At 39.1% G+C, this 22325-nt stretch overlaps 14 non-coding genes across 14 annotated transcripts; all 14 read left to right on the top strand.

The window, feature by feature from the left end:
- Window positions 1-9522: 9522 nt before the first annotated feature.
- On the top strand, window positions 9523-9594 carry TRNAE-UUC (transfer RNA glutamic acid (anticodon UUC)). Its single transcript has one exon. It is a non-coding gene; the product is annotated as a tRNA-Glu (tRNA).
- Window positions 9595-9813: 219 nt separating this feature from the next.
- TRNAE-UUC (transfer RNA glutamic acid (anticodon UUC)) lies at window positions 9814-9885 on the top strand. The gene has a single exon. It is a non-coding gene; the product is annotated as a tRNA-Glu (tRNA).
- A 1536-nt stretch (window positions 9886-11421) lies between these two features.
- Window positions 11422-11493, top strand: TRNAE-UUC (transfer RNA glutamic acid (anticodon UUC)). Its single transcript has one exon. It is a non-coding gene; the product is annotated as a tRNA-Glu (tRNA).
- Window positions 11494-11723: 230 nt separating this feature from the next.
- Window positions 11724-11795, top strand: TRNAE-CUC (transfer RNA glutamic acid (anticodon CUC)). Its single transcript has one exon. It is a non-coding gene; the product is annotated as a tRNA-Glu (tRNA).
- A 204-nt stretch (window positions 11796-11999) lies between these two features.
- On the top strand, window positions 12000-12071 carry TRNAE-CUC (transfer RNA glutamic acid (anticodon CUC)). Its single transcript has one exon. It is a non-coding gene; the product is annotated as a tRNA-Glu (tRNA).
- A 2601-nt stretch (window positions 12072-14672) lies between these two features.
- TRNAE-CUC (transfer RNA glutamic acid (anticodon CUC)) lies at window positions 14673-14744 on the top strand. The gene has a single exon. It is a non-coding gene; the product is annotated as a tRNA-Glu (tRNA).
- Window positions 14745-17337: 2593 nt separating this feature from the next.
- TRNAE-UUC (transfer RNA glutamic acid (anticodon UUC)) lies at window positions 17338-17409 on the top strand. Its single transcript has one exon. It is a non-coding gene; the product is annotated as a tRNA-Glu (tRNA).
- A 219-nt stretch (window positions 17410-17628) lies between these two features.
- On the top strand, window positions 17629-17700 carry TRNAE-UUC (transfer RNA glutamic acid (anticodon UUC)). The gene has a single exon. It is a non-coding gene; the product is annotated as a tRNA-Glu (tRNA).
- Window positions 17701-19126: 1426 nt separating this feature from the next.
- Window positions 19127-19198, top strand: TRNAE-UUC (transfer RNA glutamic acid (anticodon UUC)). The gene has a single exon. It is a non-coding gene; the product is annotated as a tRNA-Glu (tRNA).
- Window positions 19199-19415: 217 nt separating this feature from the next.
- Window positions 19416-19487, top strand: TRNAE-UUC (transfer RNA glutamic acid (anticodon UUC)). Its single transcript has one exon. It is a non-coding gene; the product is annotated as a tRNA-Glu (tRNA).
- Window positions 19488-19566: 79 nt separating this feature from the next.
- Window positions 19567-19638, top strand: TRNAE-UUC (transfer RNA glutamic acid (anticodon UUC)). Its single transcript has one exon. It is a non-coding gene; the product is annotated as a tRNA-Glu (tRNA).
- A 79-nt stretch (window positions 19639-19717) lies between these two features.
- Window positions 19718-19789, top strand: TRNAE-CUC (transfer RNA glutamic acid (anticodon CUC)). Its single transcript has one exon. It is a non-coding gene; the product is annotated as a tRNA-Glu (tRNA).
- Window positions 19790-20019: 230 nt separating this feature from the next.
- Window positions 20020-20091, top strand: TRNAE-CUC (transfer RNA glutamic acid (anticodon CUC)). The gene has a single exon. It is a non-coding gene; the product is annotated as a tRNA-Glu (tRNA).
- Window positions 20092-20470: 379 nt separating this feature from the next.
- On the top strand, window positions 20471-20542 carry TRNAE-CUC (transfer RNA glutamic acid (anticodon CUC)). The gene has a single exon. It is a non-coding gene; the product is annotated as a tRNA-Glu (tRNA).
- The last annotated feature ends 1783 nt before the right edge of the window (window positions 20543-22325 follow it).

Here is a 22325-nt window from a genome sequence, read left to right on the forward strand (position 1 = left end):
TTTCATGTATATTATAATTTTATAGTTTAAATAATGATTATCAGAATGAAATTTAAGTAATCAGTCCTATTTCTAGCTTAACACCTAAATTTTGAGCTAATTTCAGGTTTACAAGTGGGGACCTAAACCGTCTTCCTACCTTACATCTGGGGACATTTGTGTATAAATTATTACATTTTGTATTAGTGTCATAGCCTATATGGTCCCATCAAGTATTTCAATTTCATTTTTCAAACTCGATGAATTTACAAGTGGGGACCTTCACAGTCATTTCAACAGACAAGTGGGGTCTTTTAAACACACATTTTCAAATTTCATGTATATTATAATTTTATAGTTAAAATATTGATTATCAGAATGAAATTTAAGTAATCAGTCCTATTTCTAGCTTAACACTTAAGTTTTGAGCTAATTTCAGGTTTACAAGTGGGGACCTAAACCGTCTTCCTACCTTATATCTGGGGACATTTGTGTATAAATGATTAGATTTTGAATTAGTGTCAAAGCCTATATGGTTCCATCAAGTATTTCAATTTCATTTTTCACACTCGTTAAATTGACAGTCATTTCAACAGACAAGTGGGGTCTTTTAAACACACATTTTCTAATTCCATGTATATTATAATTTTAGTTTAAATAATGATTATTATAATGAAATTTAGGTAATCGGACCTATTAAAAGCTTAACACTTAAGTTTCGAGCCTATTTCAGGTTTACAAGTGGAGACCTAAACAGTCTTCCTACCTTATATCTGGGGACATTTGTGTAAAAATTATTAGATTTTGAATTAGTGTCAAAGACTATATGGTTCCATCAAGTATTTCAATTTAATTTTTCAAACTCGATGAATTTACAAGTGGGGACCTTCACAGTCATTTCAACAGACAAATGGGGTCTTTTAAACACACATTTTCAAATTTCATGTATATTATAATTTTATAGTTTAAATAATGGTTATCAGAATGAAATTTAAGTAATCAGTCCTATTTCTAGCTTAACACTTAAGTTTTGAGCTAATTTCAGGTTTACGAACGGGGACCTAAACCGTCTTCCTACCTTATATCTGGGGACATTTGTGTATAAATGATTAGATTTTGAATTAGTGTCAAAGCCTATATGGTTCCATCAAGTATTTCAATTTCATTTTTCACACTCGTTAAATTGACAGTCATTTCAACAGACAAGTGGGGTCTTTTAAACACACATTTTCTAATTCCATGTATATTATAATTTTATAGTTTAAATAGTGATTATTATAATGAAATTTATGTAATCGGACCTATTAAAAGCTTAACACTTAAGTTTCGAGCCTATTTCAGGTTTACAAGTGGGGACCTAAACAGTCTTCCTACCTTATATCTGGGGACATTTGTGTAAAAATTATTAGATTTTGAATTAGTGTCAAAGCCTATATGGTTCCATCAAGTATTTCAATTTAATTTTTCAAACTCGATGAATTTACAAGTGGGGACCTTCACAGTCATTTCAACAGACAAATGGGGTCTTTTAAACACACATTTTCTAATTTCATGTATATTATAATTTTATAGTTTAAATAATGATTATCAGAATGAAATTTAAGTAATCAGTCCTATTTCTAGCTTAACACCTAAATTTTGAGCTAATTTCAGGTTTACAAGTGGGGACCTAAACCGTCTTCCTACCTTACATCTGGGGACATTTGTGTATAAATTATTACATTTTGTATTAGTGTCATAGCCTATATGGTCCCATCAAGTATTTCAATTTCATTTTTCAAACTCGATGAATTTACAAGTGGGGACCTTCACAGTCATTTCAACAGACAAGTGGGGTCTTTTAAACACACATTTTCAAATTTCATGTATATTATAATTTTATAGTTAAAATATTGATTATCAGAATGAAATTTAAGTAATCAGTCCTATTTCTAGCTTAACACTTAAGTTTTGAGCTAATTTCAGGTTTACAAGTGGGGACCTAAACCGTCTTCCTACCTTATATCTGGGGACATTTGTGTATAAATGATTAGATTTTGAATTAGTGTCAAAGCCTATATGGTTCCATCAAGTATTTCAATTTCATTTTTCACACTCGTTAAATTGACAGTCATTTCAACAGACAAGTGGGGTCTTTTAAACACACATTTTCTAATTCCATGTATATTATAATTTTAGTTTAAATAATGATTATTATAATGAAATTTAGGTAATCGGACCTATTAAAAGCTTAACACTTAAGTTTCGAGCCTATTTCAGGTTTACAAGTGGAGACCTAAACAGTCTTCCTACCTTATATCTGGGGACATTTGTGTAAAAATTATTAGATTTTGAATTAGTGTCAAAGACTATATGGTTCCATCAAGTATTTCAATTTAATTTTTCAAACTCGATGAATTTACAAGTGGGGACCTTCACAGTCATTTCAACAGACAAATGGGGTCTTTTAAACACACATTTTCAAATTTCATGTATATTATAATTTTATAGTTTAAATAATGGTTATCAGAATGAAATTTAAGTAATCAGTCCTATTTCTAGCTTAACACTTAAGTTTTGAGCTAATTTCAGGTTTACGAACGGGGACCTAAACCGTCTTCCTACCTTATATCTGGGGACATTTGTGTATAAATGATTAGATTTTGAATTAGTGTCAAAGCCTATATGGTTCCATCAAGTATTTCAATTTCATTTTTCACACTCGTTAAATTGACAGTCATTTCAACAGACAAGTGGGGTCTTTTAAACACACATTTTCTAATTCCATGTATATTATAATTTTATAGTTTAAATAATGATTATTATAATGAAATTTATGTAATCGGACCTATTAAAAGCTTAACACTTAAGTTTCGAGCCTATTTCAGGTTTACAAGTGGGGACCTAAACAGTCTTCCTACCTTATATCTGGGGACATTTGTGTAAAAATTATTAGATTTAGAATTAGTGTCAAAGCCTATATGGTTCCATCAAGTATTTCAATTTAATTTTTCAAACTCGATGAATTTACAAGTGGGGACCTTCACAGTCATTTCAACAGACAAATGGGGTCTTTTAAACACACATTTTCTAATTTCATGTATAATATAATTTTATAGTTTAAATAATGATTATCAGAATGAAATTTAAGTAATCAGTCCTATTTCTAGCTTAACACTTAAGTTTTGAGCTAATTTCAGGTTTACGAACGGGGACCTAAACCGTCTTCCTACCTTATATCTGGGGACATTTGTGTATAAATTATTAGATTTTGAATTAGTGTCAAAGCCTATATGGTTCCATCAAGTATTTCAATTTCATTTTTCACACTCGATAAATTTACAAGTGGGGACCTTCACAGTCATTTCAACAGACAAGTGGGGTCTTTTAAACACACATTTTCTAATTTCATGTATATTATAATTTTATAGTTTAAATAATGATTATCAGAATGAAATTTAAGTAATCAGTCCTATTTCTAGCTTAACACTTAAATTTTGAGCTAATTTCAGGTTTACAAGTGGGGACCTAAACCGTCTTCCTACCTTACATCTGGGGACATTTGTGTATAAATTATTACATTTTGTATTAGTGTCATAGCCTATATGGTCCCATCAAGTATTTCAATTTCATTTTTCAAACTCGATGAATTTACAAGTGGGGACCTTCACAGTCATTTCAACAGACAAGTGGGGTCTTTTAAACACACATTTTCAAATTTCATGTATATTATAATTTTATAGTTAAAATATTGATTATCAGAATGAAATTTAAGTAATCAGTCCTATTTCTAGCTTAACACTTAAGTTTTGAGCTAATTTCAGGTTTACAAGTGGGGACCTAAACCGTCTTCCTACCTTATATCTGGGGACATTTGTGTATAAATGATTAGATTTTGAATTAGTGTCAAAGCCTATATGGTTCCATCAAGTAATTCAATTTCATTTTTCACACTCGTTAAATTGACAAGTGGGGACCTTCACAGTCATTTCAACAGACAAGTGGGGTCTTTTAGACACACATTTTCTAATTTCATGTATATTATAATTTTATAGATTAAATAATGATTATTATAATGAAATTTAGGTAATCGGACCTATTAAAAGCTTAACACTTAAGTTTCGAGCCTATTTCAGGTTTACAAGTGGGGACCTAAAAAGTCTTCCTTCCTTATATCTGGGGACATTTGTGTAAAAATTATTAGATTTTGAATTAGTGTCAAAGCCTATATGGTTCCATCAAGTATTTCAATTTCATTTTTCACACTCGATAAATTTACAAGTGGGACCTTCACAGTCATTTCAACAGACAAGTGGGGTCTTTTAAACACACATTTTCTAATTTCATGTATATTATAATTTTATAGTTTAAATAATGATTATCAGAATGAAATTTAAGTAATCAGTCCTATTTCTAGCTTAACACTTAAATTTTGAGCTAATTTCAGGTTTACAAGTGGGGACCTAAACCGTCTTCCTACCTTACATCTGGGGAAATTTGTGTATAAATTATTACATTTTGTATTAATGTCATAGCCTATATGGTTCCATCAAGTATTTCAATTTCATTTTTCAAACTCGATGAATTTACAAGTGGGGACCTTCACAGTCATTTCAACAGACAAGTGGGGTCTTTTAAACACACATTTTTTAATTTCATGTATATTATAATTTTATAGTTTAAATAATGATTATTATAATGAAATTTAGGTAATCGGACCTATTAAAAGCTTAACACTTAAGTTTCGAGCCTATTTCAGATTTACAAGTGGGGACCTAAACAGTCTTCCTACCTTATATCTGGGGACATTTGTGTAAAAATTATTAGATTTTGAATTAGTGTCAAAGCCTATATGGTTCCATCAAGTATTTCAATTTCATTTTTCACACTCGATAAATTTACAAGTGGGGACCTTCACAGTCATTTCAACAGACAAGTGGGGTCTTTTAAACACACATTTTCTAATTTCATGTATATTATAATTTTATAGTTTAAATAATGATTATCAGAATGAAATTTAAGTAATCAGTCCTATTTCTAGCTTAACACTTAAATTTTGAGCTAATTTCAGGTTTACAAGTGGGGACCTAAACCGTCTTCCTACCTTACATCTGGGGACATTTGTGTATAAATTATTACATTTTGTATTAGTGTCATAGCCTATATGGTTCCATCAAGTATTTCAATTTCATTTTTCAAACTCGATGAATTTACAAGTGGGGACCTTCACAGTCATTTCAACAGACAAGTGGGGTCTTTTAAACACACATTTTCTAATTTCATGAATATTATAATTTTATAGTTAAAATATTGATTATCAGAATGAAAATTAAATAATCAGTCGTATTTCTAGCTTAACACTTAAGTTTTGAGCTAATTTCAGGTTTACAAGTGGGGACCTAAACCGTCTTCCTACCTTATATCTGGGGACATTTGTGTATAAATTATTGGATTTTGAATTAGTGTCAAAGCCTATATGGCTCCATCTAGTATTTCAATTTCATTTTTCACACTCGAAAAATTTACAAGTGGGGACCTTCACAGTCATTTCAACAGACAAGTGGGGTCTTTTAAACACACATTTTCTAATTTCATGTATATTATAATTTTATAGTTTAAATAATGATTATTATAATGAAATTTAGGTAATCGGACCTATTAAAAGCTTAACACTTAAGTTTCGAGCCTATTTCAGGTTTACAAGTGGGGACCTTAACAGTCTTCCTACCTTATATCTGGGGACATTTGTGTATAAATTATTAGATTTTGAATTAGTGTCAAAGCCTATATGGTTCCATCAAGTATTTCAATTTCATTTTTCACACTCGATAAATTTACAAGTGGGGACCTTCACAGTCATTTCAACAGACAAGTGGGGTCTTTTAAACACACATTTTCTAATTTCATGTATATTATAATTTTATAGTTTAAATAATGATTATCAGAATGAAATTTAAGTAATCAGTCCTATTTCTAGCTTAACACTTAAATTTTGAGCTAATTTCAGGTTTACAAGTGGGGACCTAAACCGTCTTCCTACCTTACATCTGGGGACATTTGTGTATAAATTATTACATTTTGTATTAGTGTCATAGCCTATATGGTTCCATCAAGTATTTCAATTTCATTTTTCAAATTCGATGAATTTACAAGTGGGGACCTTCACAGTCATTTCAACAGACAAGTGGGGTCTTTTAAACACACATTTTCTAATTTCATGTATATTATAATTTTATAGTTAAAATATTGATTATCAGAATGAAATTTAAATAATCAGTCGTATTTCTAGCTTAACACTTAAGTTTTGAGCTAATTTCAGGTTTACAAGTGGGGACCTAAACCGTCTTTCTACCTTATATCTGGGGACATTTGTGTATAAATTATTAGATTTTGAATTAGTGTCAAAGCCTATATGGCTCCATCAAGTATTTCAATTTCATTTTTCACACTCGAAAAATTTACAAGTGGGGACCTTCACAGTCATTTCAACAGACAAGTGGTGTCTTTTAAACACACATTTTCTAATTTCATGTATATTATAATTTTATAGTTTAAATAATGATTATTATAATGAAATTTAGGTAATCGGACCTATTAAAAGCTTAACACTTAAGTTTCGAGCCTATTTCAGGTTTACAAGTGGGGACCTAAACAGTCTTCCTACCTTATATCTGGGGACATTTGTGTAAAAATTATTAGATTTTGAATTAGTGTCAAAGCCTATATGGTTCCATCAAGTATTTCAATTTAATTTTTCAAACTCGATGAATTTACAAGTGGGGACCTTCACAGTCATTTCAACAGACAAGTGGGGTCTTTTAAACACACATTTTCTAATTTCATGTATATTATAATTTTATAGTTTAAATAATGATTATCAGAATGAAATTTATGTAATCAGTCCTATTTCTAGCTTAACACTTAAGTTTTGAGCTAATTTCAGGTTTACAAGTGGGGACCTAAACCGTCTTCCTACCTTATATCTGGGGACATTTGTGTATAAATTATTAGATTTTGAATTAGTGTCAAAGCCTATATGGCTCCATCAAGTATTTCAATTTCATTTTTCAAACTCGATGAATTTACAAGTGGGGACCTTCACAGTCATTTCAACAGACAAGTGGGGTCTTTTAAACACAGATTTTCAAATTTCATGTATATTATAATTTTATAGTTAAAATATTGATTATCAGAATGAAATTTAAGTAATCAGTCGTATTTCTAGCTTAACACTTAAGTTTTGAGCTAATTTCAGGTTTACAAGTGGGGACCTAAACCGTCTTCCTACCTTATATCTGGGGACATTTGTGTATAAATTATTAGATTTTGAATTAGTGTCAAAGCCTATATGGCTCCATCAAGTATTTCAATTTCATTTTTCACACTCGAAAAATTTACAAGTGGGGACCTTCACAGTATCGGAGCGAGTGCTCTTGTACCGGTTTTGAGGAATAGACTTAAGGATATAGGTTTATGAATAGAATTAAGACTTGGAATAAGTCAGATATGGTCTAGTGACAAGGATATCTGGCTTTCACCCAGAAGGCTCGGGTTCGATTCCCGGTATCGGAGACAGTGCTTTTGTACCGCTTTTAAAGAATAAATTTAAAGACACATTTATAGGAATAATATCTAGGGTTGCACAAACCAGTCCGATATGGTCTAGAGGCTAGGATATCAGGCATTCACCCTGAAGACTCGGGTTCGATTCCCGGTATCGGAGCTAGTGCTCTTTTACCGGTTTTAAGGAATAGACTTAAGGATATAGGTTTGTGAATAGAATTAAAACTTGGTTAAGCAAGTCCGATATGGTCTAGTGCCTAGGATATATGGCTTTAAGCCAGAAGGCCCGTGTTTGATTCCCGGTATCGGAGACAGTGCTTTTGAAGCGCTTTTAAAGAATAAATTTAAAGACACATTTATATGAATAATATCTAGGGTTGCACTATCCAGTCCGATATGGTATAGCGGCTAGGATATCTGGCTCTCACCCAGAAGGCCCGGGTTCGATTCCCGTTATCGGAGCGAGTGCTTTTGTACCGGTTTTGAAGAATAGATTTAAGGATATAGGTTTATGAATAGCATTAAGACTTGGTTAAGCAAGTCCGATATGGTCTAGTGGGTAAGATACCCAGAAGATCCGGGTTCAATTCCCGGTATCGGAGCGAGTGCTCTTGTACCGGTTTTGAGGAATAGACTTAAGGATATAGGTTTATGAATAGAATTAAGACTTGGAATAAGTCAGATTTGGTCTAGTGACAAGGATATCTGGCTTTCACCCAGAAGGCTCGGGTTCGATTCCCGGTATCGGAGACAGTGCTTTTGTACCGCTTTTAAAGAATAAATTTAAAGACACATTTTTAGGAATAATATCTAGGGTTGCTCAAACCAGTCCGATATGGTCTTGTGGCTAGGATATGTGGCTTTCACCCAGAAGGCCCGCGTTCGATTCCCGGTATCGGAGACAGTGCTTTTGTACCGGTTTTGAAGAATAGACTTAAGGATATAGGTTTATGAATAGAATTAAGACTTGGTTAAGCAAGTCCGATATGGTCTAGTGGGTAAGATACCCAGAAGGCCCGGGTTCGATTCCCGGTATCGGAGCGAGTGCTCTTGTACCGGTTTTGAGGAATAGACTTAAGGATATAGGTTTATGAATAGAATTAGAACTTGGTTAAGCAAGTCCGATATGGTCTAGTGCCTAGGATATATGGCTTTCAGCCAGAAGGCCCGGGTTTGATTCCCGGTATCGGAGACAGTGCTTTTGAAGCGCTTTTAAAGAATAAATTTAAAGACACATTTATATGAATAATATCTAGAGTTGCACTATCCAGTCACATATGGTATAGCGGCTAGGATATCTGGCTCTCACCCAGAAGGCCCGGGTTGGATTTCCGGTATCGGAGCGAGTGCTCTTGTACCGGTTTTGAGGAATAGACTTAAGGATATAGGTTTATGAATAGAATTAAGACTTGGAATAAGTCCGATATGGTCTAGAGGCTAGGATATCTGGCTTTCATTCAGAAGGCCCGGGTGCGATTCCCGGTATCGGAGACAGTGCTTTTGTACCGCTTTTAAAGAATAAATTTAAAGACACATTTATAGGACTAATATCTAGGGTTGCACAAACCGGTCCGATATGGTATAGCGGCTAGGATATCTGGCTCTCACCCAGAAGGCCCGGGTTCGATTCCCGTTATCGGAGCGAGTGCTTTTGTACCGGTTTTGAAGAATAGACTTAAGGATATAGGTTTATGAATAGAATTAAGACTTGGTTAAGCAAGTCCGATATGGTCTAGTGGGTAGGATACCCAGAAGGCCCGGGTTCGATTCCCGGTATCGGAGCGAGTGCTCTTGTACCGGTTTTGAGGAATAGACTTAAGGATATAGGTTTATGAATAGAACTAAGACTTGGTTAAGCAAGTCCGATATGGTCTAGTGGGTAGGATACCCAGAAGGTCCGGGTTCGATTCCCGGTATCGGAGCGAGTGCTCTTGTACCGGTTTTGAGGAATAGACTTAAGGATATAGGTTTATGAATAGAATTAAGACTTGGTTAAGCAAGTCCGATATGGTCTAGTGAATAGGATATCTGGCTTTCACCCAGAAGGCCCGGGTTCGATTCCCGGTATCGGAGACAGTGCTTTTGTACCGGTTTTGAAGAATAGACTTAAGGATATAGGTTTATGAATAGAACTAAGACTTGGTTAAGCAAGTCCGATATGGTCTAGTGGGTAGGATACCCAGAAGGTCCGGGTTCGATTCCCGGTATCGGAGCGAGTGCTCTTGTACCGGTTTTGAGGAATAGACTTAAGGATATAGGTTTATGAATAGAATTAAGACTTGGTTAAGCAAGTCCGATATGGTCTAGTGGCTAGGATATCTGGCTTTCACCCAGAAGGCCCGGGTTCGATTCCCGGTATCGGAGACAGTGCTTTTGTACCGCTTTTAAAGAATAAATTTAAAGACACATTTATAGGAATAATATCTAGGGTTGCACAAACCAGTCCGATATGGTCTAGTGGCTAGGATATCAGGCTTACACCCTGAATACCCGGGTTCGATTCCCGGGATCGGAGCGAGTGCTTTTGTACCGGTTTTGAGGAATAGACTTGAGGATATAGGTTTATGAATAGAATTAAGACTTGGTTAAGCAAGTCCGATATGGTCTAGTGGGTAGGATACCCAGAAGGTCCGGGTTCGATTCCCGGTATCGGAGCGAGTACTCTTGTACCGGTTTTGAGGAATAGACTTAAGGATATAGGTTTATGAATAGAATTAAGACTTGGAATAAGTCAGATATGGTCTAGCGACAAGGATATCTGGCCTTCACCCAGAAGGCTCGGGTTCGATTCCCGGTATCGGAGACAGTGCTTTTGTACCGCTTTTAAAGAATAAATTTAAAGACACATTTATAGGAATAATATCTAGGGTTGCACAAACCAGTCCGATATGGTCTAGAGGCTAGGATATCAGGCTTTCACCCTGAAGACTCGGGTTCGATTCCCGGTATCGGAGCGAGTGCTCTTTTACCGGTTTTAAGGAATAGACTTAAGGATATAGGTTTATGAATAGAATTAAAACTTGGTTAAGCAAGTCCGATATGGTCTAGTGCCTAGGATATATGGCTTTCAGCCAGAAGGCCCGGGTTTGATTCCCGGTATCGGAGACAGTGCTTTTGAAGCGCTTTTAAAGAATAAATTTAAAGACACATTTATATGAATAATATCTAGGGTTGCACTATCCAGTCACATATGGTATAGCGGCTAGGATATCTGGCTCTCACTCAGAAGGCCCGGGTTCGATTCCCGTTATCGGAGCGAGTGCTTTTGTACCGGTTTTGAAGAATAAACTTAAGGATATAGGTTTATGAATAGAATTAAGACTTGGTTAAGCAAGTCCGATATGGTCTAGTGGGTTCGATTCCCGGTATCGGAGCGAGTGCTCTTGTACCGGTTTTGAGGAATAGACTTAAGGATATAGGTTTATGAATAGAATTAAGACTTGGAATAAGTCAGATATGGTCTAGTGACAAGGATATCTGGCTTTCACCCAGAAGGCCCGGGTTGGATTCCCGGTATCGGAGACAGTGCCTTTGTACCACTTTTAAAGAATAAATTTAAAGACACATTTATAGGAATATCTAGGGTTGCACAAACCAGTCAGATATGGTCTAGTGGCTAGGATATCTGGCTTTCACCCAGAAGGCCCGGTTTCGATTCCCGGTATCGGAGACAGTTCTTTTGTACCGCTTTTAAAGAATAAATTTAAAGACACATTTATAGGAATAATATCTAGGGTTGCACAATCCAGTCAGATATGGTCTAGTGGCTAGGATATCTGGCTCTCACTAAAAAAGCCCGGGTTCGATTCCCGTTAACGGAGCGAGTGCTTTTGTACCGGTTTTGAAGAATAGACTTAAGGATATAGGTTTATGAATAGAATTAAGACTTGGTTAAGCAAGTCCGATATGGTCTGGTGGATAGGATATCTGGCTTTCACCCAGAAGGCCCGGGTTCGATTCCCGGTATCGGAGACAGTGCCTTTGTACCACTTTTAAAGAATAAATTTAAAGACACATTTTTAGGAATAATATCTAGGGTTGCTCAAACCAGTCCGATATGGTCTAGTGGCTAGGATATCTGGCTCTCACCCACAAGGCCCGGGTTCGATTCCCGGTAGCGGAGCATGTGCTTTTGTACCGTTTTTGAAGAATAAACTTAAGGATATAGGTTTATGATTAGAATTAAGACTTGGTTAGGCAAGTCCGATATGGTCTAGTGGCTTGGATATCTGGCTCTCACCCAGAAGGCCCGGGTTCGATTCCCGGTATCGGAGCGTGTGCTTTTGTACCGCTTTTCAAGAATAGAATTAAGACTTGGTTGAGCTAGTCCAATATGGTCTAGTGGCTAGGTTGTCTGACTTTCACCCAGAAGGCCCGGGTTCGATTCCCGGTATTGGAGACAGTGCTTTTGTACCGGTTTTGAGGAATAGACTTAAGGATATAGGTTTATGAATAGAATTAAGACTTGGTTAAGCAAGTCCGATATGGTCTAGTGGCTAGGATATCTGGCTCTCACCCAGAAGGCCCGGGTTCGATTCCCGGTATCGGAGCAAGTGCTTTTGTACCGTTTTTGAAGAATAAACTTAAGGATATAGGTTTATGAATAGAATTAAGACTTGGTTAAGCAAGTCCGATATGGTCTAGTGACTAGGATATCTGGCTTTCACCCAGAAGGCCCCGGTTCGATTCCCGGTATCGGAGACAGTGCTTTTGTACCGCTTTTAAAGAATAAATTTAAAGACACATTTATGGGACTAATATCTAAGGTTGCACAAACCTGTCCGATATGGTATAGCGGCTAGGTTATCTGGCTCTCACGCAGAAGACCCGGGTTCGATTCCCGTTATCGGAGCGAGTGCTTTTGTACCGGTTTTGAAGAATAGACTTAAGGATATAGGTTTATGAATAGCATTAAGACTTGGTTAAGCAAGTCCGATATGGTCTTGTGGCTAGGATATGTGGCTTTCACCCAGAAGGCCCGCGTTCGATTCCCGGTATCGGAGACAGTGCTTTTGTACCGGTTTTGAAGAATAGACTTAAGGATATAGGTTTATGAATAGAATTAAGACTTGGTTAAGCAAGTCCGATATGGTCTAGTGGGTAAGATACCCAGAAGATCCGGGTTCGATTCCCGGTATCGGAGCGAGTGCTCTTGTACCGGTTTTGAGGAATAGACTTAAGGATATAGGTTTATGAATAGAATTAAGGCTTGGAATAAGTCAGATATGGTCTAGTGACAAGGATATCTGGCTTTCACCCAGAAGGCTCGGGTTCGATTCCCGGTATCGGAGACAGTGCTTTTGTACCGCTTTTAAAGAATAAATTTAAAGACACATTTATAGGAATAATATCTAGGGTTGCACAAACCAGTCCGATATGGTCTAGAGGCTAGGATATCAGGCATTCACCCTGAAGACTCGGGTTCGATTCCCGGTATCGGAGCGAGTGCTCTTTTACCGGTTTTAAGGAATAGACTTAAGGATATAGGTTTGTGAATAGAATTAAAACTTGGTTAAGCAAGTCCGATATGGTCTAGTGCCTAGGATATATGGCTTTAAGCCAGAAGGCCCGTGTTTGATTCCCGGTATCGGAGACAGTGCTTTTGAAGCGCTTTTAAAGAATAAATTTAAAGACACATTTATATGAATAATATCTAGGGTTGCACTATCCAGTCCGATATGGTATAGCGGCTAGGATATCTGGCTCTCACTCAGAAGGCCCGGGTTCGATTCCCGTTATCGGAGCGAGTGCTTTTGTACCGGTTTTGAAGAATAGATTTAAGGATATAGGTTTATGAATAGCATTAAGACTTGGTTAAGCAAGTCCGATATGGTCTAGTGGGTAAGATACCCAGAAGATCCGGGTTCGATTCCCGGTATCGGAGCGAGTGCTCTTGTACCGGTTTTGAGGAATAGACTTAAGGATATAGGTTTATGAATAGAATTAAGACTTGGAATAAGTCAGATTTGGTCTAGTGACAAGGATATCTGGCTTTCACCCAGAAGGCTCGGGTTCGATTCCCGGTATCGGAGACAGTGCTTTTGTACCGCTTTTAAAGAATAAATTTAAAGACACATTTTTAGGAATAATATCTAGGGTTGCTCAAACCAGTCCGATATGGTCTTGTGGCTAGGATATGTGGCTTTCACCCAGAAGGCCCGCGTTCGATTCCCGGTATCGGAGACAGTGCTTTTGTACCGGTTTTGAAGAATAGACTTAAGGATATAGGTTTATGAATAGAATTAAGAATTGGTTAAGCAAGTCCGATATGGTCTAGTGGGTAAGATACCCAGAAGATCCGGGTTCGATTCCCGGTATCGGAGCGAGTGCTCTTGTACCGGTTTTGAGGAATAGACTTAAGGATATAGGTTTATGAATAGAATTAAGACTTGGAATAAGTCAGATTTGGTCTAGTGACAAGGATATCTGGCTTTCACCCAGAAGGCTCGGGTTCGATTCCCGGTATCGGAGACAGTGCTTTTGTACCGCTTTTAAAGAATAAATTTAAAGACACATTTATAGGAATAATATCTAGGGTTGCACAAACCAGTCCGATATGGTCTAGAGGCTAGGATATCAGGCTTTCACCCTGAAGACTCGGGTTCGATTCCCGGTATCGGAGCGAGTGCTCTTTTACCGGTTTTAAGGAATAGACTTAAGGATATAGGTTTATGAATAGAATTAGAACTTGGTTAAGCAAGTCCGATATGGTCTAGTGCCTAGGATATATGACTTTCAGCCAGAAGGCGCGGGTTTGATTCCCGGTATCGGAGACAGTGCTTTTGAAGCGCTTTTAAAGAATAAATTTAAAGACACATTTATATGAATAATATCTAGAGTTGCACTATCCAGTCACATATGGTATAGCGGCTAGGATATCTGGCTCTCACCCAGAAGGCCCGGGTTGGATTTCCGGTATCGGAGCGAGTGCTCTTGTACCGGTTTTGAGGAATAGACTTAAGGATATAGGTTTATGAATAGAATTAAGACTTGGAATAAGTCCGATATGGTCTAGAGGCTAGGATATCTGGCTTTCATTCAGAAGGCCCGGGTGCGATTCCCGGTATCGGAGACAGTGCTTTTGTACCGCTTTTAAAGAATAAATTTAAAGACACATTTATAGGACTAATATCTAGGGTTGCACAAACCGGTCCGATATGGTATAGCGGCTAGGATATCTGGCTCTCACCCAGAAGGCCCGGGTTCGATTCCCGGTATCGGAGCAAGTGCTTTTGTACCGTTTTTGAAGAATAAACTTAAGGATATAGGTTTATGAATAGAATTAAGACTTGGTTAAGCAAGTCCGATATGGTCTAGTGACTAGGATATCTGGCTTTCACCCAGAAGGCCCCGGTTCGATTCCCGGTATCGGAGACAGTGCTTTTGTACCGCTTTTAAAGAATAAATTTAAAGACACATTTATGGGACTAATATCTAAGGTTGCACAAACCTGTCCGATATGGTATAGCGGCTAGGTTATCTGGCTCTCACGCAGAAGACCCGGGTTCGATTCCCGTTATCGGAGCGAGTGCTTTTGTACCGGTTTTGAAGAATAGACTTAAGGATATAGGTTTATGAATAGCATTAAGACTTGGTTAAGCAAGTCCGATATGGTCTTGTGGCTAGGATATGTGGCTTTCACCCAGAAGGCCCGCGTTCGATTCCCGGTATCGGAGACAGTGCTTTTGTACCGGTTTTGAAGAATAGACTTAAGGATATAGGTTTATGAATAGAATTAAGACTTGGTTAAGCAAGTCCGATATGGTCTAGTGGGTAAGATACCCAGAAGATCCGGGTTCGATTCCCGGTATCGGAGCGAGTGCTCTTGTACCGGTTTTGAGGAATAGACTTAAGGATATAGGTTTATGAATAGAATTAAGACTTGGAATAAGTCAGATATGGTCTAGTGACAAGGATATCTGGCTTTCACCCAGAAGGCTCGGGTTCGATTCCCGGTATCGGAGACAGTGCTTTTGTACCGCTTTTAAAGAATAAATTTAAAGACACATTTATAGGAATAATATCTAGGGTTGCACAAACCAGTCCGATATGGTCTAGAGGCTAGGATATCAGGCATTCACCCTGAAGACTCGGGTTCGATTCCCGGTATCGGAGCGAGTGCTCTTTTACCGGTTTTAAGGAATAGACTTAAGGATATAGGTTTGTGAATAGAATTAAAACTTGGTTAAGCAAGTCCGATATGGTCTAGTGCCTAGGATATATGGCTTTAAGCCAGAAGGCCCGTGTTTGATTCCCGGTATCGGAGACAGTGCTTTTGAAGCGCTTTTAAAGAATAAATTTAAAGACACATTTATATGAATAATATCTAGGGTTGCACTATCCAGTCCGATATGGTATAGCGGCTAGGATATCTGGCTCTCACCCAGAAGGCCCGGGTTCGATTCCCGTTATCGGAGCGAGTGCTTTTGTACCGGTTTTGAAGAATAGATTTAAGGATATAGGTTTATGAATAGCATTAAGACTTGGTTAAGCAAGTCCGATATGGTCTAGTGGGTAAGATACCCAGAAGATCCGGGTTCGATTCCCGGTATCGGAGCGAGTGCTCTTGTACCGGTTTTGAGGAATAGACTTAAGGATATAGGTTTATGAATAGAATTAAGACTTGGAATAAGTCAGATTTGGTCTAGTGACAAGGATATCTGGCTTTCACCCAGAAGGCTCGGGTTCGATTCCCGGTATCGGAGACAGTGCTTTTGTACCGCTTTTAAAGAATAAATTTAAAGACACATTTATAGGAATAATATCTAGGGTTGCACAAACCAGTCCGATATGGTCTAGAGGCTAGGATATCAGGCTTTCACCCTGAAGACTCGGGTTCGATTCCCGGTATCGGAGCGAGTGCTCTTTTACCGGTTTTAAGGAATAGACTTAAGGATATAGGTTTATGAATAGAATTAGAACTTGGTTAAGCAAGTCCGATATGGTCTAGTGCCTAGGATATATGGCTTTCAGCCAGAAGGCCCGGGTTTGATTCCCGGTATCGGAGACAGTGCTTTTGAAGCGCTTTTAAAGAATAAATTTAAAGACACATTTATATGAATAATATCTAGAGTTGCACTATCCAGTCACATATGGTATAGCGGCTAGGATATCTGGCTCTCACCCAGAAGGCCCGGGTTGGATTTCCGGTATCGGAGCGAGTGCTCTTGTACCGGTTTTGAGGAATAGACTTAAGGATATAGGTTTATGAATAGAATTAAGACTTGGAATAAGTCCGATATGGTCTAGAGGCTAGGATATCTGGCTTTCATTCAGAAGGCCCGGGTGCGATTCCCGGTATCGGAGACAGTGCTTTTGTACCGCTTTTAAAGAATAAATTTAAAGACACATTTATAGGACTAATATCTAGGGTTGCACAAACCGGTCCGATATGGTATAGCGGCTAGGATATCTGGCTCTCACCCAGAAGGCCCGGGTTCGATTCCCGTTATCGGAGCGAGTGCTTTTGTACCGGTTTTGAAGAATAGACTTAAGGATATAGGTTTATGAATAGAATTAAGACTTGGTTAAGCAAGTCCGATATGGTCTAGTGGGTAGGATACCCAGAAGGCCCGGGTTCGATTCCCGGTATCGGAGCGAGTGCTCTTGTACCGGTTTTGAGGAATAGACTTAAGGATATAGGTTTATGAATAGAACTAAGACTTGGTTAAGCAAGTCCGATATGGTCTAGTGGGTAGGATACCCAGAAGGTCCGGGTTCGATTCCCGGTATCGGAGCGAGTGCTCTTGTACCGGTTTTGAGGAATAGACTTAAGGATATAGGTTTATGAATAGAATTAAGACTTGGTTAAGCAAGTCCGATATGGTCTAGTGAATAGGATATCTGGCTTTCACCCAGAAGGCCCGGGTTCGATTCCCGGTATCGGAGACAGTGCTTTTGTACCGGTTTTGAAGAATAGACTTAAGGATATAGGTTTATGAATAGAACTAAGACTTGGTTAAGCAAGTCCGATATGGTCTAGTGGGTAGGATACCCAGAAGGTCCGGGTTCGATTCCCGGTATCGGAGCGAGTGCTCTTGTACCGGTTTTGAGGAATAGACTTAAGGATATAGGTTTATGAATAGAATTAAGACTTGGTTAAGCAAGTCCGATATGGTCTAGTGGCTAGGATATCTGGCTTTCACCCAGAAGGCCCGGGTTCGATTCCCGGTATCGGAGACAGTGCTTTTGTACCGCTTTTAAAGAATAAATTTAAAGACACATTTATAGGAATAATATCTAGGGTTGCACAAACCAGTCCGATATGGTCTAGTGGCTAGGATATCAGGCTTACACCCTGAATACCCGGGTTCGATTCCCGGGATCGGAGCGAGTGCTTTTGTACCGGTTTTGAGGAATAGACTTGAGGATATAGGTTTATGAATAGAATTAAGACTTGGTTAAGCAAGTCCGATATGGTCTAGTGGGTAGGATACCCAGAAGGTCCGGGTTCGATTCCCGGTATCGGAGACAGTGCTTTTGTACCGCTTTTAAAGAATAAATTTAAAGACACATTTATAGGAATAATATCTAGGGTTGCTCAAACCAGTCCGTTATGGTCTAGTGGCTTGGATATCTGGCTTTCACCCAGAAGGCCCGGGTTCGATGCCCGGTATCGGAGACAGTGCTTTTGTACCGCTTTTAAAGAATAAATTTAAAGACACATTTATAGGAATAATATCTAGGGTTGCTCAAACCAGTCCGTTAGGTCTAGTGGCTTGGATATCTGGCTTTCACCCAGAAGGCCCGGGTTCGATTCCCGGTATCGGAGACAGTGCTTTTGTACCGCTTTTAAAGAATAAATTTAAAGACACATTTATAGGAATAATATCTAGGGTTGCACAAACCAGTTCGATATGGTCTAGAGGCTAGGATATCAGGCTTTCACCCTGAAGACCCGGGTTCGATTCCCGGTATCGGAGCGAGTGCTCTTTTACCGGTTTTAAGGAATAGACTTAAGGATATAGGTTTACGAATAGAATTAAGACTTGCTTAAGCAAGTCCGATATGGTCTAGTGGCTAGGATATCTGGTTTTCACCCAGAAGGCCCGGGTTCGATTCCCGGTATCGCAGACAATGCTTTTGTACCGCTTTTATAGAATAAATTTAAAGACACATTTAAAGGAATAATATCTAGGGTTGCTCAAACCAGTCCGATATGGTCTAGTGGCTTGGATATCTGGCTTTCACCCAGAAGGCCTGGGTTCGATTCTTGGTATCGGAGCGGGTGCTTTTGTACCGTTTTTGAAGAATAAACTTAAGGATAAAGGTTTATGATTAGAATTAAGGCTTGGTTAATCAAGTCCGATATGGTCTAGCGGCTAGGACATCTGGCTTTCAACCTGAAGGCCCGGGTTCGATTCCCGGTAACGGAGCGAGTGCTTTTGTTCCGTTTTTGAAGAAAAAACCTAAGGATATAGGTTTATGATTACAATTAAGACTTGGTTAAGCAAGTTCGATATGGTCTAGTGGCTAGGATATCTGGCTTTCACCCAGAAGGCCCGGGTTCGATTCCAGGTATCGGAGTCAGTGCTTTTGTACCGCTTTTAAAGAATAAATTTAAAGACACATTTTTAGGAATAATATCTAGGGTTGCTCGAACGGGTCTGATATGGTCTAGTGGCTAGGACATCTGGCTTTCACCCAGAAGGCCCGGGTTCGTTTCCCGGTATCGGAGACAGTGCTTTTGTACCGCTTTTAAAGAATAAATTTAAAGACACATTTATAGGAATAATATCTAGGGTTGCTTAAACCAGTCCGATATGGTCTAGTGGCTAGGATATCTGGCTCTCACCCAGAAGACCCGGTATCGGAGCGAGTGCTTTTGTACCGGTTTTGAAGAATAGACTTAAGGATATAGGTTTATGAATAGAATTAAGACTTGGTTAAGCAAGTCCGATATGGTCTAGTGGCTAGGATATCTGGCTTTCACCCAGAAGGCCCGGGTTCGATTCCAGGTATCGGAGACAGTGCTTTTGTACCGCTTTTAAAGAATAAATTTAAAGACACATTTTTAGGAATAATATCTAAGGTGGCTCAAACCGGTCCGATATGGTCTAGTGGCTAGGACATCTGGCTTTCACCCAGAAGGCCCGGGTTCGATTCCCGGTATCGGAGACAGTGCTTTTGTACCGCTTTTAAAGAATAAATTTAAAGACACATTTATAGGAATAATATCTAGGGTTGCTTAAACCAGTCCGATATGGTCTAGTGGCTAGGATATCTGGCTCTCACCCAGAAGACCCGGGTTCGATTCCCGTTATCGGAGCCAGTGTTTTGTTCCGCTTTTCAGGAATAGACTTAAGGATATAGGTTTTTTGAATTGAATTAAGACTTGGTTGAGCAAGTCCAATATGGTCTAGTGGGTAGGATACCTGGCTTTCACCCAGAATGCCCGCGTTCGATTCCCGGTATCGGAGCGGGTGCTTTTGTACCGGTTTTGAAGAATAGACTTAAGGACATAGGTTTATAAATAGAAATCAGACTTGGTTAAGCAAGTCCGATATGGTCTAGTGGCTAGGATATCTGGCTCTCACCCAGAAGGCCCGGGTTCGATTCCCGGTATCGGAGCGGGTGCTTTTGTACCGGTTTTGAAGAATAGACTTAAGGATATAGGTTTGTGAATAGAATTAAGACTTGGTAGAGCAAGTCCGATATGGTCTAGTGGCTAGGGTATCTGGCTTAAACACAGAAGGCCCGGGTTCGATTCCCGGTATCGGAAACAGTGCGCTTTTGCAAACTTTAAAGAATGAGCTTAAAGACACATTTATAGGATAATATTTAGAGTTGTTCAAGCCAGTCCGATATGGTCTAGTGGCTAGGATATCTGGTTTTCACCCAGAAGGCCCGGGTTCGATTCCTGTATCGGAGACAGCGATTTTGTACCGCTTTTAAAGAATAAATTTAAAGACACTTTTTTAGGAATAATATCTTGGGTTGCTTAAACCAGTCCGATATGGTCTAGTGGCCAGGATATCTGGCTCTCACCCAGAAGACCCGGGTTCGATTCCCGGTATCGGAGCGAGTGCTTTTGTACCGGTTTTGAAGAATAGACTTAAGGATATAGGTTTATGAATAGAATTAAGACTTGGTTAAGCAAGTCCGATATGGTCTAGTGGCTAGGATATCTGGCTTTCACCCAGAAGGCCCGGGTTCGATTCTCGGTATCGCAGACAGTGCTTTTGTACCGGTTTTGAAGTATAGACTTAAGGATATAGGTTTGTGAATAGAATTAAGACTTGGTAGAGCAAGTCCGATATGGTCTAGTGGGTAAGATACCCAGAAGGTCCGGGTTCGATTCCCGGTATCGGAGCGAGTGCTCTTGTACCGGTTTTGAGGAATAGACTTAAGGATATAGGTTTATGAATAGAATTAAGACTTGGTTAAGCAAGTCCGATATGGTCTAGTGGCTAGGATATCTGGCTTCACCCAGAAGGCCCGGTATCGGAGACTGTGCTTTTGCACCGCATTTCAAGAATAGAAGTAAGACTTGGTTGAGCTAGTCCAATATGGTCTAGTGGCAAGGATACCTGGCTTCACCCAGAAAGCCCGGGTTCGATTCCCGGAATCGGAGCGAGTGCTTTTGTACCGGTTTTGAAGAATAGACTTAAGGATATAGGTTTGTGAATAGAATTAAGACTTGGTAGAGCAAGTCCGATATGGTCTAGTGGGTAAGATACCCAGAAGGTCCGGGTTCGATTCCCGGTATCGGAGCGAGTGCTCTTGTACCGGTTTTGAGGAATAGACTTAAGGATATAGGTTTATGAATAGAATTAAGACTTGGTTAAGCAAGTCGGATATGGTCTAGTGGCTAGGATATCTGGCTTCACCCAGAAGGCCCGGTATCGGAGACTGTGCTTTTGTACCGCATTTCAAGAATAGAAGTAAGACTTGGTTGAGCTAGTCCAATATGGTCTAGTGGCAAGGATACCTGGCTTCACCCAGAAAGCCCGGGTTCGATTCCCGGAATCGGAGCGAGTGCTTTTGTACCGGTTTTGAAGAATAGACTTAAGGATATAGGTTATGAATAGAATTAAGACCTGGTTAAGCAAGTCCGATATGGTCAAGTGGCTAGGATATCTGGCTTGCACCCAGAAGGCCCGGGATCGATTCCAGGTATCGGAGCGAGTGCTTTTGTACCGGTTTTGAAGAATAGACTTAAGGATATAGGTTATGAATAGAATTAAGACCTGGTTAAGCAAGTCCGATATGGTCAAGTGGCTAGGATATCTGGCTTGCACCCAGAAGGCCCGGGATCGATTCCAGGTATCGGAGCGAGTGCTCTTGTACCGGTTTTGAGGAATAGACTTAAGGATATAGGTTTATGAATAGAATTAAGACTTGGTTAAGCAAGTCCGATATGGTCTAGTGGCTAGGATATCTGGCTTCACCCAGAAGGCCCGGTATCGGAGACTGTGCTTTTGCACCGCATTTCAAGAATAGAAGTAAGACTTGGTTGAGCTAGTCCAATATGGTCTAGTGGCAAGGATACCTGGCTTCACCCAGAAAGCCCGGGTTCGATTCCCGGAATCGGAGCGAGTGCTTTTGTACCGGTTTTGAAGAATAGACTTAAGGATATAGGTTTGTGAATAGAATTAAGACTTGGTAGAGCAAGTCCGATATGGTCTAGTGGGTAAGATACCCAGAAGGTCCGGGTTCGATTCCCGGTATCGGAGCGAGTGCTCTTGTACCGGTTTTGAGGAATAGACTTAAGGATATAGGTTTATGAATAGAATTAAGACTTGGTTAAGCAAGTCGGATATGGTCTAGTGGCTAGGATATCTGGCTTCACCCAGAAGGCCCGG

This window comes from Phalangium opilio, unplaced genomic scaffold (genome assembly GCF_054372755.1).
Source record: "Phalangium opilio isolate 3A_F unplaced genomic scaffold, DU_Popi_V2 ptg000055l_1, whole genome shotgun sequence".
Lineage (NCBI taxonomy): Eukaryota > Metazoa > Arthropoda > Arachnida > Opiliones > Phalangiidae > Phalangium > Phalangium opilio.